We start from the raw sequence: 14,378 nt of genomic DNA, 5'->3' as shown, positions 1-14,378 counted from the left end.
AATGAAAATTAATTCATTGCTTCCAAACATCCCAGCTCAACCTGCAGCAACACTGCACTGTCTCTGGGGTAGCGCTATGAATGTTCTCCGCAAGCATTAGTGTAGTCATTAAGCAATCAGGTATTGCCTGGGACTCTGCAAGTATTCTGGTTTAGGCCCTGAAATCCATCCCAACAGGGACTCAAGATTCGGCCTGGGCTTACATCCCTAGAGGGCAGGGTCTCTACCCAACTGACACTGTCATCCTCAGACTGGGAAGGACACAACATGCAGAGTTGCCCAAACAGAGTCCTTCCCACCAGCCAGCAGGTGGAACAGCATTAATGACACAAATAGCAAAAGAGCTGGCAGCCTGAACTCACAGGTGCATGGTGAATGCTGCTTCCAGAGCTGCTACATGGAATAAATTAGGGGCCAGGAGATGGTAGCAGAGGCTGAAAAGGTCAAGGAAATCACTTACGGTATCCTGTATTATCATCATCATCCTTCCTGACATCTGCATATGAGAATCTCCTGAGTGAGTGAGCAACCTATGTGCACAGAATACCATACAGGGGTACAAAGTATGAGAAATATAATTCAGAAGCTGCTTCTCCCTCCCATCCTAAGTCCATCCTGCCACCGACAGTTGTCAGAGTGGAGAACAACCTTGGACTTGCCCCAAGTTGTTGGAAAAGGGGCATGAACCAAATTACCTACTTAATGGGCCTTTCAATCTGTAATTTCTGTAACTAAAAGGCAGAAAGAGCCTCTACCCTTGGGAACTTTGTTTCATTTCATCAAATCAATTTAGAATGTGTGACACTACACCCCATTCTTCATAGAGATATTATTATAAAAGTATGGCATAACTATGATGTATTTTATGCAAGATAGGTCATGTGAGATATCATTGAAAAGGTTATGATTTACTGAGTATGATTATCCTATTTGTATCATTTTGGTATCTGAAGTTAGGAATATTGTCTATGTAACTATTACAAATTTGTTTTATACCTGGGGAATGCATTAGGGAGAACAATAGGTGTTAGGAGAAGCTAATCTCTCACTGGGGAGCCTTCCTGAGGAAGCTCCAAACAGCTTCCGAGTCATGGCTGCTGTAACCCTATAGGAACATATGCCCAAGTCACCTGGTACTGGACTTCATCTTGGAATACCAGCATTTCTCCACTGATGGGGCGTGGGAACCAAGCTGGGAGACAACAGTTTCCCGCCATATGCAAAAGCTATCTAAGGCAGGGGAGTGACATCACCGTGGTTCTTCACTTACTCCCCACCCAAAGAGACTCTTGGAAACACCTGAGGAACAAGGACTGGACTGGCGGAGAAGGGATGGACTGAGGCAAGAAGGATTTCTAGCCTGTGAAAGGAATACCTTAAGCTTCAAGCAAGGGCAGCTGGCCCCTTAAGAATCTCTGTGAACAGCTTAAATCATCATTTAGGGTGAGAAGTTGCTATGCATATCCAATCTCTTTAGTATATTAAGTTTAGACTGTTTTTGTTCATTTGCTAAGTAATCTGCTTTGATCTGCTTGCCATCCCTTATAATAATTTAAAATCTATCTTTTGTAATAAACAAACTTATTTCTGCTTTGTCTAAAACCAGTGTGTGGGAGTCATAACCAGGGGCAGAAAGCTGTGTATATTCCTCTCCACACTGAGGGATGGGGTGAATTTCATGAGCTTATGCTATACAGTTCTCTGTACAGCGCAAGATGGTATAATTTTGGATTTACCCTCCAGAGGAGGGGGTGCACTTGAGTAACTGGACAGTTCCTTAGATGAAGCCTTCCCATGCAGAGCTGATTAAACCGTCTGTACGTTTCTGCAGCTGAGTGTGTCCCTACCGTACATGTGCTGGTCAAGGTGCAGATGGGAGCCTCGGAGAGGGCTTGGCGGGGGGGTCACAGTAGTACAGTGTAAAAGGAACCCAGGCTAGTGGGTCAGGCAGGCTCAGTGGTACCCCAGTTCCAGGTGGCACCCCGGGGGAACCCATCACTGTATGTTTGACCAAATAGATTTTTGTTCAAGTCCAGCCAAGGATAGTTCTAGCTAGATGGGGCAAGAAATTGAAGCTACGATGAGCTAGAACATATACAGAGTCTTGAGGGAAAAAAACTTAACTGTTAAAATAAGACCAGGTACAAAAATAAAGATGCTTTGTAAACTCAGTACAAGTAGAGCATGCATGGCTCAAACTGTAAACAGGATTTGCAGCTAAATGGATTTAACAGCTAATTAGGCCTTTCCTATTAAAAGGTTGTAAAGATACATTTCAAGCACTGTCCCATGGCAGACCACAAAAATCTATTTGATATCCTAAGCTTGGACCTCTGCAGATCAAACCAAATTAGCTTTATCAATTGCTAACAGTTATACTGACTCAGCTAACACATCCTTTTGATTACAAAGGACCCAGCGTAGCAAAGGAGACCCAAACAGAGTCTCCAGCTCCGACTGAGAAAGGATAAAAAGTGAGCCTTGCTCAGTAAAAATCCAGCATTAGTCAGGTTGTTAGAGCAGCATATCCAGTTTGGCAAATGAAGAGGCATAAAGCACACCATCAGCATTCCCCTTAGAAATCCTCCCTCGGCAGCTATGAACAGCTGAACTGGATTGTACCTGCACCAGAGGCTGCATTCACTCCTGATGCAAACAAAGCAGAATTCTAAGGTGCAAGTCAGATGGAGTCACAGTTTCCCCTTCCTGCCTTCTGCATAAATTCACCGTAAGCCACCTCCTGCACCGTGGATGGCAGAGGGCACATAAGGTCCTTGCCCAGCTAAACAGTCAATATGCATCTTCTGTGTTCATGTTCTCCACTGCCCCTGCCATTAGCCAAGCGGGGGTGGGAGATGAAAGCAACTGTTAGATCTGGATGACAAAAACAACACAGTGAAGCCTTGAAACAGCAACTTTGTCAAAGGCCAATCACCCACTCTGAGAATTCAGCATCTGGCTGAGGGGCTTTAATTCACACAAAAGGAGATACTATGTTGCTATGCTTCAGAGATACCACCAGAATGTATTTACAAAACAGCTGTGGTTGTGAAGTGTTCCACACTGAGGTGTTTCTCTCAAATATATATATGCAAGGTCTTTCCATGTCAAGCCTTAAGGTGAAGGTGTTTTAAACTTCAGACTTTTACAGGCACCATCTCTGACTGGCTATTCCAGATCTCTCTTCCCCATCATCTTCCACTCTGTACCTCACGCTCCCAACCATTCTCCCCAGTGATAAAGCACAAGCTAAAAAAATTCACAGCATTTTTACAGTAAGGGAGGGAACAAACAAAGAAGAGGTTATAAAATTTAAAAATGGAGAAGGTACAAGAAGGAGGAATGTGAGTTATTCTGAAGCCAAGAATCTCAGTATCCATGAATTTGGTCAAAAAAGCACCCAGATCTGAGCATGGGTGTAAGAGCTGTGAACGCCCAAGTTCCAATTCTGGCCTCTGAGTCTCTCCCTGTCTCACTACATCTCCATTTTACAAATGGACAAACTAGTACAGGGCTTCTCCATCATGGGGACTGAGGGTTGTGAGGATTCGTTGTTTGTTAACATGCCACCTAAGTAGCAACAGGAAGTCACACCTTCCATCACAGCAAGCTCCACCCACTTCCAGTGGCAACTGAAAACAAAACCATACTCAGACCTATACATGTCTAATTACATTTCCCTGTTATGTTATACTCAAGGGATTATTTTCAAAACACATTTTATTCATGAGTCTATGCTGGCAAAGGAGGAGCCCCAATCTGCCCATGTCTTGCTCTGCAAAGTGCAAAGGCTATTTGCCAGCAGTTCTGACTTTGAGCACCGCAACTCTAGTTATGCCTTATGTGGTCTCTGTGTACAAATAGCCCTCAGTTCCTCTTTCCAGGCAGACATGCTGTATGGCTTTGCCAATGGCCACATCTTTCAGATGGCGAGATAAAGCCATGAGAGGGAGATGCTTGATCAGAAGTCTGAGCAGCCACTGTGACCTTGGGCAGGGACCCACAGCTCTAGCATAGGCATAGCTCATTCATTCTGAAGACAGAAAGCCACAAACAGGGCCACATCTAATTTCCATTGAAGTCAATGGGAGTTGGATCAGGTAAATAGGGACTTTCCAATCATCTACAATCATCTATGTAGGTACTTATGTAGCTTCATCACCATAATATCCAAGTGCCTCCCAAGGATTTAAAAACAGGAAGAGCAATCAGGGATAAAGACCATCCACAGGATTGTCTGGAGGAAAGGATCCCTTGAAGAATCTGCTACACTGACATTATCCTGTGATAAGGCCTCACGACTGCCAGTGATTGGAAAGTACAACCAGGTCCAGTTTCCCTGAGGCTTTTTCAGTCACAGCAAGATACAAACTGCTCATCTCTAGGTCATTCTGGACAACATGACATTGCAGTCCAGATTTAAAACTCCCCTGTAAAACAGGAAGGTCACAGGAGACTGGATGCTCTAAGGCTGACCACAGAGAGAAGCAGCAAACAGTCCTTGGATGAAATGAGGAATAGTATGCCGGATCCCAACAGGTCTGCAGATAATGTGGTCAAGTCCCTTCGGGTTGACACATTTTCTAGTAGTCATTGCAAAACCCTAAGACCGTGCCTGCATGGCTGGCAACTTGAGGTCACAGAGAACCACAGCCTCCAATTGATGAAAGCTTTAAACACCGACACAGCCACTATGAAATACAATGGGACACCTGGGAGCGTAAAGAGAAACAGGCTGAAGAAACAGAGTGCTGCAAGAATCCTGGTGGCTGCTGGTCACCCATGTAAGAGGGCACAGTAAATGACCTAGAAGTGCCACAGGCCTATCTGACCGTCAGCACATGGAGAGGGAAGAGGGCTGCCCCTGCCTGCGCCACCGTCAAATGACTGACAGGTCAGACTGGAGGAGAACTTTTCATAGAATATCAGGGTTGGAAGGGACCTCAGGAGGTCATCTAGTCCAACCCCCTGCTCAAAGCAGGAACAATCCCCAGGTAGATTTTTGCCCCAGATCCCTAGATGGCCCCCTCAAGGATTAAACTCACAACCTTGGGTTTAACAGGCCAATGCTCAAACCACTGAGCTATCCCTCTCCCCCTTTGGTTATTACTTTTAAAAAATGATGAGGGAGAGAAAATCAGCTTCAGCGGTCATTTTCAGAGGGGAAGGCTGCTGTCCAATGTGTCTCAGGGACAATCACAGCAACCGCAGAAATTCACTGGCCTCTGTCTCCCTACAAGCTATCTGGAGCTCCCAGAGAGCAGCAGCAGCAGCAGCATCTTTCCCCTTCTTTCCTTTGCCTTCCACCCCATACACACACAGACCTTCACACTGACCATGAGGAACTAATCTCCCAGTACCTCCCTTATCAAAGACATCAATGTTAAATCCACAGGTACATAAGGGCTTCACACATTCCAGACAATATTTTGTACTAGTGGTGCTTTTCCTTTTCAAATCACTTAGCAAAAGTTAACTAATCTTCACAACACCCCTCCAGGACATGTCAGTCATGTCCCTATTTAAAGTTGCCTGATTTTCAGAAGGGCTGAGACCTTCAACAAGTCCTTCATGAGGCCAGACTTGTCATTTCTGATATTTATAAGATAAAACCTAAACAAGAAGACATATGTGACAGAGGATCTAGAGCGTGTCAATAACTTACGTTTTATGGTGAGAGAATTTAATACAATATTTTTTAAAGGGTCACATCCTAGCTATCTGGTCTCCAGCATGGGCTGAGACTAGGGCCTTGTCTATCAGTATAATTAAAGCAGTACAACTTCCGGAGTGTAACACAGTTATATCAGTATAGCTGGGAATGAGCGACAGGAAACTGATCACTTGATGATTACCTGCTCTGTCCATTCCCTCTGGGGCACCTGGCACTGGCCACTGTCGGACGACAGGATACTGGGCTAGATGGACCTTTGATGGGACCCAGTATGGCTGTTCTCATGTTCTTATTCCTGTATGGGAAGGGGAGTAAGCTATTCTGGTATAAGACACCTTTATACTGGTAAAATTGTCCACAGTAAGTGGCAGTGAAATAATTATTTCAGTTAAAAAAAAAAACAAACTCACCCCCTCTAACCTAACCAGTTGGACCAGTACAAAATCTATGTGTAAACTAAGTTATAGTGTATTCAGCCTGAGGTCATGAGCTAGTTTCTGTTGAAAGAAATAATGGTTCAGATCACCAGCTGATTATCAGATTTCTCTAAGAAATGGAAATTGGGCTTTTGACATACCAACACTGGAGACAGGAAGCCTGGGAGTGGAGTGAGGTAATGTGCTCCCACAGATAACTAGGAGACAAATCTGGACAAATGCACCACAAAGCCAATGATATGCCTGAGATACATCAATGATATTTTCATCCTCTGAACAGATGACTTAAACTCCCTCATACATTTCCACCATAATTTCAGCAACCCGGTCCATTAAACTCTCTGGAACACTCCCGCTCTAGCCTCAACTTCGTGGACACCATGATCAGTTTCAACAATGGTACCTTAGAGACATATATATAAGAAACCCATGGATCACCACCCCCACCTTCATAGATCCAGGAACTACCCCCAAACACACCAAGAAATCTTTTATCTACAGCCAGGCACTCAGATACCAGAGAACATGCTCTGAGAGAAAGTCCAGGATATACATCTTAACATACTCAAAACGGCCTTTACCACAGGAGGACACTCCAACAGAGAAGCAGATCGCATCATGGAACAGGCCACCCAAATACCCAGAACCTGCTTCAATACTGAAATATAGACAACCCACTCCAACCAGACACCCTGAGTTGCCACCTATCACCCCACATTGGAACCCAACTGGGGTATCAAACAACTAGAACCCATTTCAGTGGGGACCCCATCCTGAAAAAAATATTTTCTGAACCGTCTCTTCTGACCTTCAAACAACCCCCAAACCTCATCATCAGAAGCAAGCTCCCCACAGACCAGCACACACTAACTCAAAGCGGCACCAGACTCTGCTAGAACAGATACAAAACCTACAGACCCAATGAACAACACCCCGCAACACACCTTTCAAGATCCATGGGTCCTACATACGCCTATTAAAACATGTGGTGTACCTCATCCAGTGCATTATGTGCCCCAGTAACAACTATGTGGGTGAAACCAATCACTATGCTCTCGAATGAACTCACACAGGAAAATGATAAAAAACAAAACCACCATATCATCTGTGGGTGCAAACTTTTCACAAAGTCGTCACTCTATATCTGACCTCTCAGTCCTCGTCCTCAAAGGAAACCTGCACAACACCTTCGAAAGATGAGCCCAGGAACTTAAACTCATAACTCTGCTACACACTAAACATCATGGACTGAATGGAGACAATGAATTTATGGCTTGTTACAATAATCTGTAACCCACAACACCCCTTATTGTTCAATGATTACCGGGGTGTTAATAGACCACCTCAACTTGAATTATCGCTTAGAATATGTGCTAACTACTCATGCTAGACTCCATTCGATCTCGTATTGACACTATGAGCACCTTTTCCAGACATCAGGATGAGCTCTGTATCTCAAAAGCTTCTCTGGCCATGTCTACATCTAAAGTTTTGCAGCGCTGGTTGTTACAGCTGTATTAGTACAGCTGTATAGGGCCAGCGCTGCAGAGTGGCCACACTTACAGCAACCAGCGCTGCAAGTGGTGTTAGATGTGGCCACACTGCAGCGCTGTTGGGCGGCTTCAAGGGGGGTTCCGGGAACGCGAGAGCAAACCGGGAAAGGAGACCCGCTTCGCCGCGGTTTGCTCTCTCGTTCCCGGAGCCACCCAGCAAACCGCAGGGAAGGAGACCTGCTTGCTCTGGGCTCCGGGAACGAGAGAGCAAACCGGGAAAGGAGACCCGCTTCGCCGCGGTTTGCTCTCGCGTTCCCGGAGCCACCCAGCAAACCGCAGGGAAGGAGACCTGCTTGCTCTGGGCTCCGGGAACGAGAGAGCAAACCGGGAAAGGAGACCCGCTTCGCCGCGGTTTGCTCTCTCGTTCCCGGAGCCACCCAGCAAACCGCAGGGAAGGAGACCTGCTTGCTCTGGGCTCCGGGAACGAGCGAGCAAACCGGGAAAGGAGACCCGCTTCGCCGCGGTTTGCTCTCTCGTTCCCGGAGCCACCCAGCAAACCGCAGGGAAGGAGACCTGCTTGCTCTGGGCTCCGGGAACGAGAGAGCAAACCGGGAAAGGAGACCCGCTTCGCCGCGGTTTGCTCTCTCGTTCCCGGAGCCACCCAGCAAACCGCAGGGAAGGAGACCTGCTTGCTCTGGGCTCCGGGAACGAGAGAGCAAACCGGGAAAGGAGACCCGCTTCGCCGCGGTTTGCTCTCGCGTTCCCGGAGCCACCCAGCAAACCGCAGGGAAGGAGACCTGCTTGCTCTGGGCTCCGGGAACGAGAGAGCAAACCGGGAAAGGAGACCCGCTTCGCCGCGGTTTGCTCTCTCGTTCCCGGAGCCACCCAGCAAACCGCAGGGAAGGAGACCTGCTTGCTCTGGGCTCCGGGAACGAGAGAGCAAACCGGGAAAGGAGACCAGCTTGATTACCAGAGGCTTCCTCCTTCCACGGAGGTCAAGAAAAGCGCTGGTAAGTGTCTACATTGGATTACCAGCGCTGGATCACCAGCGCTGGATCCTCTACACCCGAGACAAAACGGGAGTACGGCCAGCGCTGCAAACAGGGAGTTGCAGCGCTGGTGGTGCCCTGCAGATGTGTACACCTTCAAAGTTGCAGCGCTGTAACTCCCTCACCAGCGCTGCAACTTTCTGATGTAGACAAGCCCTCTCTCTCACCAATAGAAGTTGGTCCAATACAAGATATTACCTCACCCACCTTGTCTTTCTAGGAGATAATAGTCATTTGACCATTCTCCCAGCCAGGATTTCTGATAAAAGACTCTTGTGTAAACATTAAGGAAGCCTCATCCTAATAGCTTAATAGACTCTAACACCTCTGACACAAAAATGACCAGGAGAGGCACCTCTCAACATGCAAGCTGACCAAGTTGGAGGGACTTGCAAAGAGAATCCAGGACACAGCAGGGGAGACAGTATCAAGTTGCTGATAAACAGACCACAGCATGTTCAGAGAGAATTGCTATTTGCTTTTCTTTTTCTTCTGTAACAGCTGAGAAAGCCATATATACTGTAGATTATGAGATGTGTCAATCTAAATGAGTTAAGAAAACAGTTTTTCTTTTAATTCTATTTTCTCTCTGTTTTTAATAAATCTTGTTTCTATTAAGAGTCTCTATGGTCCCGATAACTTTAAGCAGATGTCCTTGGGAAGACAGAAACCCATAACTTCAAAGGAGAGATACTGAAGGGTAAAGAGTTTCAAGAACTAACAACCCCCTCTTGGGCCAGGTCTATGCCCAAGATCTATAAACTTTTGCTGGCATAGCTATGTTAGGTGTATGACGAGGTGTGATTTGCCAGCACAGCTATGCTGGTCACACAAGTCACTAGTATAGACACAGTTACATCAGCAAAACTGAGCTATACTGGCAAAGGCACAGTTTTGCCAATATACATTGTGTCCACACTAGAAGCGCTTTGCTGGTCTTGTAGATCAATATAATTCTGTTGGCAAAGCCTTCCAAACGCAGGTCTGGCCTCAGTCTCTGTCAAAAGGCATCTCCAAAGGTGTCTTGTGTCGCTATCAGGATGCGATAGAAAAAACACAAAGGAAAAAGCCACATGAGCTGGCAGTGGGGTTGGTCACTTTTTTATTTGTTTTAAAAGCCCATTCTACCCAGGTTCCCTTTATACAAAGGGCAATCCGGCACAAATCCAGTTCCCTCCTTCTTTTCGGTTACGTTTAAGCATGGACTAACGCTGACAGGTTTTATTCAGTTGTATTTCACAATACGAGCCGTAAACTCAGCATAACCAGGGCACTATAAAAGTCTAATTCCCTGTGGCGACACTTTCATAAGTTAGCCTCCACCACTTTGCACAGAGCTTGTAACTCCCATCCACTGCTCTGTCAGACTATACTAATATTTTAAGATTCTATGTTTGTGACAAAGAATCCCAAGTACACTAAAATACTGTGCTAATCGAGCTGAAACTGCCTCTGGTGGCAAGTCGCAGGCTTCATTTCAAGGTTTGACACTAATTGAAGGAGGCACTCTGAGGGTTTTACATGCTTATTTAAGCAATGCCTTGAGCTAGAAGTGGGATGTGGTTCCTCTACTAATTCTGCAAAAGCACTTCTGTGCTAACCTATATGAGCCTGTTACTCTTCTGCTTGGCCTCTGCACTAACAGACAACAGAAAACTTGTCAGACAACAGTACTTCTATGTTGCAAATAAACATCTACAAGGATTTAGGAAAATCGAACTTATTTTATCTGTAACCTGATGCAAATTCAAATCCAAGGTCCAAAGAGCAGACCTTCCACCATCTGTGTATAAACAGATGTATTCAAATTGACACACAGGAAGTCAACACCACTACATAAGTAACAGAAGCAATATGATTAGGGCCCACTGGGTGTGACAGCAGCCCTGAGCGAACCACACAGTTTCTAATATCTTATACCTATTACAATAGTTTGAATTTTAGAAGGCTGATGAATATATATATTCAAGTAGTAACTCACTTCATCAGCAGGTTCTTTAATAAGATTTATTCAGAGACACATTGGCTGTGCACTAGTGCCTGTACAAGTTTCACTCTGAATTTGTTTTATCAGTCTTATTACAATGATCCATGAACCATTAACCACATGTGCAGCTTCATGCTCAGAGCATTCTCTTGTGGTATTTTATTAATACAACATAAAACCACAAAATAGCACCTTCCTTCCTGAAGGCTCCCCAAACCCCTAACGGGGATTACTTCAGCCAGCACACAGATGCAGGCACTTCTGGGGTGGGTGAATCAGATGTTGCAAAGGGATGCTTCCCCTGAACTAAGCAGCAGCCACAATTGCTCTTTATCCAGGGAGTTGCCCCTCTGTGCAGGACCAAGATGCAGATGCTTCTGGGTTAGTGCATGACAGCTGTTTATATAGGGACCCCCTGCCTGGCACGGCAAGCTGCTTCTGAAGTGGAGTGCAGGGTCTGCCTAAGCCCCACACAGCAAGACCATTTACTGTTTTACATTAAATGGGGAGAGGAACCCTGCAACCCACTGAAATTGCAGGAGAAGTCAGTGAAACAGAAAAGAGCCTCAGGGGGACAGGGGAAGGAGGCCTTTTGGGGTAGGGATTATAGAGTTCACAGCCTGACTGGGGCAAAGAGACAGGGACCAACCCCACCTCCCATCCAGCACAGCCCCAGACCAGGCACCAGCCCTCGCCCCCCCCCATCCGGCACCGCCCCCCACCAGACACCTGCCCCCGCCCCCCATCCGGCACTTACCCGCATCAGACACCTGCCCTCGCCCCCCCATCCGGCACCTACCCCCGATCCCATCCGGCACCGGCCCCCGCCCTCGCCTCCCATCCGGCCCCCGCCCCCCGGCAGGCACCGGCCCCCGCCCTCGCCCCCCATCCGGCCCCCGCCCCCCGGGAGGCACCTGGCCCCGATCCCATCCGGCACCTACCCCCGGCAGGCACCCAGAACTGCCGCCCACCAGGCATCCCGCCCCCGCAACCTCCACTGTCCCCAGCACCCCGCCCCCATCGGACACCCACCTCCCCGTCCGGCCGCCTCCAACCACTCCAGCCCCCACCTCTGCCGAGCTGCCCGGCCGCGGCCACGGCCCTCCGCTCAGACTCCTCCGGGCCCCCCCACGACGGGCAGACCTCCCCCAAGCACCGCCTCCGGGCCTCACCTCCTCCAATCACCAAACTCATCCGGGCCCCGCCCCAATCACCAAGCCCCTCCCCCTAGCCCCGGCCCTCCAATCACGAAGCACCGCCTCCGGGCCTCACCTCCTCCAATTATCAAGCACCTCCTCTGGGCCTCGCCTCCTCCAATCACCAAACTCATACGGGCCCCGCCCCACAATCACAAAGCTCCTCCACCGGGGCCCGCCCCTCCAATCACCAAGCACCTCCTCCTAGCCCCGGTCCTCCAATCATGAAGCACCGCCCCGGGCCTCGCCTCCTCCAATCACCAAATCATACGGGCCCCGCCCCCTCCAATCACCAAGCTCCTCCACAGGGGCCCGCCCCTCCAATCACCAAGCACCTCCTCCTAGTCCCGGTCCTCCAATCATGAAGCACCGCCCCGGGCCTCGCCTCCTCCAATCACCAAATCATACGGGTCCCGCCCCCTCCAATCACCAAGCTCCGCCTCCGGACCTCGCCTCCTCCATTGACCAAGTACCGCCCCTTTCTGTGCCAATCACCTCGTTCCAAAAACCCGCCATTTCCAGTTCACGCCCATCCCGCTCCCATCCCCCTCTCTCTATCACTAGCCCATGCGAGGCTCCCCCGCGCCAGCCATCGCCCCTCAGAGCGCCCATGCCAGGCTCACCTGCGCCCTCCATGCCAGCCAGCGCCCCTCAGAGCTCCTGTGCCAGGCTCACCCGCGCCAGCCAACGCCCCTCAGAGCGCCCTGCAGGCTCCTCCCGCACCCACCGTGCCAGCCAACGCCCCTCCGAGCGCCTGGGACAGGCTCCCCCCGCGCCCTCTGCGCCAGCCAACGCCCCTCCGAGCGCCCATGCCAGGCTCCTCCCACACCTTCCGTGCCAGCCAGCACCCCTCAGAGCACCCATGCCAAGCTCCCCCGCGCCCTCCGTGCCAGCCATCGCCCCTCAGAGCACCCATGCCAGGCTCCTCCCACACCTTCCGTGCCAGCCAGCGCCCCTCAGAGCGCCCATGCCAGGCTCCTCCCACACCTTCCGTGCCAGCCAGCGCCCCTCAGAGCACCCATGCCAAGCTCCCCCGCGCCCTCCGTGCCAGCCATCGCCCCTCAGAGCACCCATGCCAAGCTCCCCCGCATCCTCTGTGCCAGCCAGCGCCCCTCAGAGCTCCTGTGCCAGGCTCCCCCATGCCAGCCATCGCCCCTCAGAGCGCCCATGCCAGGCTCCTCCCACACCTTCCGTGCCAGCCAGCACCCCTCAGCGCCTGTGCCAGGCCCCCCTTGCACCCTCCGTGCCAGCCAGTGCCCCTCAGAGCACCCATGCCAAGCTCCCCCGCGCCCTCCGTGCCAGCCAGTGCCTCTCAGAGCACCTGTGCCAGGCTCCCCCGCATCCTCTGTGCCAGCCAGCGCCTCTCAGAGCGCTTGTGCCAGGCTCCCCCGCACCAGCCAGCACCCCTCAGAGCGGCTGTGCCAGGCTCCCCCACGCCCTCCATGCCAGCCAGCGCCCTTGTCAGGCTCAACTTGAATGTATTCACCCAAATTAAAAAACAGAGAACCAAAAAGTGCCACTGTGGCTAAACAACAAAGTAAAAAAAGCAGTGAGAGACAAGAAGGCATCCTTTAAAAAGTGGAAGTTAAATCCTAGTGAGGAAAATAGAAAGGAGCATAAACTCTGGCAAGTGACGTGTAAAAATATAATTAGGAAGGCCAAAAAAGAAATTGAAGAACAGCTAGCAAAGACTCAAAAAGTAATAGCAAAATTTTTTTTAAGTACATCAGAAGAAGGAAGCCTGCTAAACAAGCAGTGGGGCCACTGAACCATCAAGATGCTAAAGGAGCACTCAAGGACGATCAAGCCATTGCGTAGAAACTAAATGAATTCTTTGCATCAGTCTTTACGGCTGAGGATGTGAAGGAGATTCCCAAACCTAGTGATAACTGCCTCAGATTGAGGTGTCACTAGTGGACAAATTTGGAACAAATTGATAAACTAAACCGAAAGAAGTCATCAGGACCAGATGGTATTCAGCTAAGAGGTCTGAAGGAGCTCAAATGTGAAATTACAGAGCTACTAACTGTAGTCTGTAACCTATCATTTAGATCAGCTTCTCTATCAAATGACTGAAGGATTGCTAATGTGACACCAATTTTTAAAAAGGCTCCAGAGGTGATCCCGGCAATTACAGGCTGGTGAGGCTGACTTTAGTCCCGGGCAAACTGATTGAAACTATAGCAAAGAACAAAATTGTCTGACATATAGCTGAACATAATTTGTTGGGGAAGAGTCAACATGGTTTTGTAATGGGAAATCATGCTTCACCAATATACTAGAATTCTTTGAAGGAGTCAACAAGCATGTGGACAAAGGGGATCCAGTGGATATAGTGTACTTAGATTTTCAGAAAGTCTTTGACAAGGTCCCTCACCAAAGGCTCTTAAGCAAAGTAAACTGTCATGGGATAAGAGGGAAAGTCCTCCCGTGGATCGTTAACTGGTTAAAAGATAGGAGACAAAGGGCAGGAATAATGGAGAGAGGTAAATGGTGGTGTCCCCCAGGGGTCTGTACTGGGACCAGTCCTATTCAACATATT

The 14,378-nt window shown here is 48.9% G+C and overlaps 1 protein-coding gene across 7 annotated transcripts in view; it reads right to left on the bottom strand.

Moving 5' to 3' along the window:
• Window positions 1-14,378, bottom strand: part of INPP5B (inositol polyphosphate-5-phosphatase B) — a 58,906-nt gene that overhangs the window by 31,506 nt on the left and 13,022 nt on the right. Inside the window, exon 1 of one of the 7 annotated variants that reach the window (XM_050932100.1) lies at window positions 11,711-11,764. The exons of 5 other annotated variants lie outside the window; for them this stretch is intronic. The gene's annotated coding sequence lies outside the window, so the exon portion shown is untranslated. Of the gene's footprint in view, window positions 1-11,710; window positions 11,765-14,378 lie in introns of those variants that run through there. One more of the 7 variants, XM_050932099.1, reaches the window with a different exon arrangement.

The sequence above is a fragment of the Gopherus flavomarginatus genome, chromosome 22, assembly GCF_025201925.1.
Source record: "Gopherus flavomarginatus isolate rGopFla2 chromosome 22, rGopFla2.mat.asm, whole genome shotgun sequence".
NCBI classification, from domain to species: Eukaryota; Metazoa; Chordata; order Testudines; family Testudinidae; genus Gopherus; species Gopherus flavomarginatus.
The sequence above is the reverse complement of the archived record's forward strand: the minus strand, read 5'-3'. Positions and strand labels throughout refer to the sequence as shown.